The sequence below is a fragment of the Schistocerca serialis genome, unplaced genomic scaffold (genome assembly GCF_023864345.2).
Source record: "Schistocerca serialis cubense isolate TAMUIC-IGC-003099 unplaced genomic scaffold, iqSchSeri2.2 HiC_scaffold_1026, whole genome shotgun sequence".
Taxonomy (NCBI): domain Eukaryota; kingdom Metazoa; phylum Arthropoda; class Insecta; order Orthoptera; family Acrididae; genus Schistocerca; species Schistocerca serialis.
In genome coordinates this window covers 52501-57500 of record NW_026047213.1, presented here as the reverse complement: position 1 = coordinate 57500, position 5000 = coordinate 52501, and positions in this window count along the sequence as shown.

Genomic DNA, 5000 nt, shown 5'->3' with positions numbered 1-5000 from the left:
GTGGCATTGCCGGCGGGAGACAACACGCGCCACCTACGGTGACCGGCAGCTCCAACGCCAGCGCCACAGAAGGACAAAAGCCCCACTTGGGTGCCGAAGCGAACTCTCCCAGCACAGCGCACGCGCCAACACGTCCGCACAGCTGCGATACAAACCACCTGCGAGAACCGCTGGGGCGACCGAGCAGCAGACGGCGTCGCGGCGCCGAGCGCCGGGCGGCGGCGCATCCTCAGCGCACACAGTCCTCAATCGGACCAGCACACTGCAGATGGCCACCGCGCTTCGCACCGGGCCCGCGAGGACCTACTTTGGCCGCAAGGCGCCGCGAGCAGGGGGCGCCGGCGCGCAGCTGCGCCGCCTGCCGCGTCCGTCGGCCGGCGCGCCTGCCACTGGCCGCCCCCACCAGCCGGCTGTAGCGCGTGCGCCCACGCACCGCGCTGCCAGCACGCCGGGCGGCCCCCCCTCACCGGCCGGGGACGGTCCCACCCAGCCACCGCCGCGTATCGCCTCACACCCAGATCCCCTTTCGCGTTCGTGGGCATGGTGGGTCCCCTTTCACGTTCGTGGGCATGGTGGGTATCCCTGAAACAACCGGTTAATAGCTCGACCGATCGTCGCCAACACTGATTCACCTCTAGCGAGAACAACCGCACCACAACGGGTTACCTGTTGTTCATTTGCGTAACGTCACCAGCAAACGTAGACGTCCATCGCCATTTGCAACGAGTATTGCATGCCTGTGTCAGGTGTCACAACACACTACGTCTGCCCACATAGACGCAACAACATGTGCACGCCTCGAGAACACGTGGAAGGTAGCCCCCGTACGTATGCGGTGTCCATTGCGCGAACGACTGTCAGCCGGCCTCTGCAGGATGTCGCAGATGTGGAACGCGGTGCAACATGCTATCACGGTGTGTGAGAAGAGACGACTACGTCCGAATACACGCTCCACTACATCAACAGACTGCTCATGCTGATCGCCATCCAGGGCGTCCGTTCCTCCCACACGTCTGAATGGCGTACCACACTGCAATCCAGCTCTTATAGGGAGACGACACGTAGCTGCGTGCACAATATTTGGACTGTATGGTCTGCCGTTGCTAGGCGCAGTCGTCGTACGGTCACACATGTGCCACGATGTATCATTCAGTACATACGGACCAATGTGCAGTACAGTTTGTGGGTTTTGCGTACATCGGCGGACAGGTGACAGGCCGTACCACAACGTAGGCTGAGTACGTCGGCATGCGAAGGGCATTGAACATGCAAACTTCTCAACGACCAGCTTGCGAAGGCAGGGGGGAAGGGGGGGGGGCATGTACGTCCTGCTGCTATCCACATTACAGTGTATAGCAGGAGCATGTGGAAAGTCAGCAACACCTGCAAGGTGTTTAACATGACGCGATACACAGGGGACCGGGCAGTGCGAATAGCGAACTATATTGCGAGGGTTGCGGTTAGGCAACACTACACTAATTTAACGAGTTGCATAACAATTACAGAGCAGGTTCAGCGACAACGTGCGTCAGGTTAAGGCGCAATATAGGTTAGGTTGAGGCACAATATAGGTTAGGTTAAGGCACAACATGGGTTACGTTAAGGCACAAATTGGGTTACGTTAAGGCACAACATGGGTTACGTTAAGGCACAACATGGGTTACGTTAAGGCACAAATTAGGTTACGTTAAGGCACAAATTAGGTTACGTTAAGGCACAAATTAGGTTACGTTAAGGCACAAATTAGGTTACGTTAAGGCACAAATTAGGTTACGTTAAGGCACAAATTAGGTTACGTTAAGGCACAAATTAGGTTACGTTAAGGCACAAATTAGGTTACGTTAAGGCACAAATTAGGTTACGTTAAGGCACAAATTAGGTTACGTTAAGGCACAAATTAGGTTACGTTAAGGCACAAATTAGGTTACGTTAAGGCACAAATTAGGTTACGTTAAGGCACAAATTAGGTTACGTTAAGGCACAAATTAGGTTACGTTAAGGCACAAATTAGGTTACGTTAAGGCACAAATTAGGTTACGTTAAGGCACAAATTAGGTTACGTTAAGGCACAAATTAGGTTACGTTAAGGTACAATATGGGTTAGGTTAAGGTACAATATGGGTTAGGTTAAGGTACAATATGGGTTAGGTTAAGGTACAATATGGGTTAGGTTAAGGTACAATATGGGTTAGGTTAAGGCACAACGTAGGTTAGGTTAAGGCACAACGTAGGTTAGGTTAAGGCACAACATAGGTTAGGTTAAGGCACAACATAGGTTAGGTTAAGGCACAACATAGGTTAGGTTAAGGCACAACATAGGTTAGGTTAAGGCACAACATAGGTTAGGTTAAGGCACAACATAGGTTAGGTTAAGGCACAACATAGGTTAGGTTAAGGCACAACATAGGTTAGGTTAAGGCACAACATAGGTTAGGTTAAGGCACAACATAGGTTAGGTTAAGGCACAACGTAGGTTAGGTTAAGGCACAACGTAGGTTAGGTTAAGGCACAACGTAGGTTAGGTTAAGGCACAACGTAGGTTAGGTTAAGGCACAACGTAGGTTAGGTTAAGGCACAACGTAGGTTAGGTTAAGGCACAACGTAGGTTAGGTTAAGGCACAACGTAGGTTAGGTTAAGGCACAACGTAGGTTAGGTTAAGGCACAACGTAGGTTAGGTTAAGGCACAACGTAGGTTAGGTTAAGGCACAACGTAGGTTAGGTTAAGGCACAACGTAGGTTAGGTTAAGGCACAACGTAGGTTAGGTTAAGGCACAACGTAGGTTAGGTTAAGGCACAACATAGGTTAGGTTAAGGCACAACATAGGTTAGGTTAAGGCACAACATAGGTTAGGTTAAGGCACAACATAGGTTAGGTTAAGGCACAACATAGGTTAGGTTAAGGCACAACATAGGTTAGGTTAAGGCACAACATAGGTTAGGTTAAGGCACAACATAGGTTAGGTTAAGGCACAACATAGGTTAGGTTAAGGCACAACATAGGTTAGGTTAAGGCACAACGTAGGTTAGGTTAAGGCACAACGTAGGTTAGGTTAAGGCACAACGTAGGTTAGGTTAAGGCACAACGTAGGTTAGGTTAAGGCACAACGTAGGTTAGGTTAAGGCACAACGTAGGTTAGGTTAAGGCACAACGTAGGTTAGGTTAAGGTACAACGTAGGTTAGGTTAAGGTACAACGTAGGTTAGGTTAAGGTACAACGTAGGTTAGGTTAAGGTACAACGTAGGTTAGGTTAAGGTACAACGTAGGTTAGGTTAAGGTACAACGTAGGTTAGGTTAAGGTACAACGTAGGTTAGGTTAAGGTACAACGTAGGTTAGGTTAAGGTACAACGTAGGTTAGGTGAAGGCGCAATGTAGGTTAGGTTAAGGTACGATATACCTTAGGTTAAGGTACAATATCGCTTAGGTTAAGGTACAATATAGCTTAGGTTAAGGTACACGTTGTAGGGAAAGGTGTATTTTGGGGGGGGAGGGCTCGGCAGGTTCGTTGATAGTGATTATCGTAAGTGCATGCCTGCGGGATCATCCGATTTGTCACGTCAGGATGCACTTGTGGCTCATGACAGGCGGCGCTCCGATTCCAAGGTTGTGGCAGATCTGTGTCTTTCATTCCTGCCATTGTTTGTGTACTGTGACAGGAGGCAGTATTGTGATGTTGGGTGCACCCCTGTGTAGGACATGTGTGGGTGTTCGTGGCTTAGCTGAGCAATGGCGGATGTCGGAAGGGTGGGATATTCTGTTTTCTGGGTGGACCTCCCGGTCTGGTTATGATAGTGTGGATTGTGTAATGTGGCGGAGAGGATGCACCGGATGTTCTTCCATGCTGGTGGTTAGATATTGTGTGTGTGCCTGTTAGAGGCAGAGAGTAGTGTGTGATAGTGTCTGGCTGACGTGTGGTTCTCATTGTGTGCAGAGTCTTTCAGCATGTATAGGGACGGTTGTATATATTATCTGTATTCTGATGGCTCTGCATCTATTACTAATCAGTGCCGTGTATACGGTTACTCTGGTTCCAGTCGAAACTGTTCTATCTCTGTACATTAGTGACACTGCGGCTCCACTATGTTGCCGCCCCTGTCGGCCGTTTCCCCCAGTGTGTGGCTAATGATTATCAGCAATCAGTCTATTAGTCAATACCGGTAGTGTGACGACGTGAAATGTCCGGGATGGGGGAAGCTACACGCTTCCCGTGGGTCAGGGCCTAGAAAGACTCTTCCCACGCAGGAGGCTCGGACTGTCATTACTCTTCCGAGAAATATATTTGCCCAGCGTTTTTTGCGACTGCGAGTGCGACGCGTACGAGTACCGACATGGATGGGGCGCTTCCTAGCTGATCGCTCAGCATCGGAGAAATATATTTGCCCAACGTTTTTTGCGACTGCGAGTGCAACGCCCAAGGGTACCGACGTGGATGGGGCGCTTCCTAGCTGATCGCTCGGCATGGGAATCCGTACAGTGAGCAATGCGATCGCGTCTGTAGCTTGTACGTGGTACAGCTCGCAGCTCATGTATAGGGACAGCGGGAATGTCGCATATTGGACATAACTCTTCATGAAACGCAAGTTATAGGTGTGGATTGCACATTACGACTGCGGGAAACTTCCGCCGTTCATCCGCTGGCGTTGCGAGTTTGGCGGTTGGGGTGGGGCACGAGCGGGTGCGGGTGGTGTGATTGCCGGTCCACGACTTCGTGCGGCAGAGGCACTGGCGTTTGGGTGCTGTGGTCGACACAGGCTGCATGCTTTGTGGGTGGCGTCGAAAGATGGGCACTGTGGGCCCATCGATGTCTTAGTCGGCTTGGCGTCCCATAGATGGCGGTATCGTCGTTGCAGGAGCTCATGCTGAGGGAGACCTACAGATGGCGGTATGTTTTGTGGTGCGCTCGACATGGCGGACCTAGTGTTGTCAGATTCGCATAGATGGCGATACTGTTTTGCCAGCATGGTTGGCGTAGTTCCGTCGGATCCCTGTAGATGGAGGTG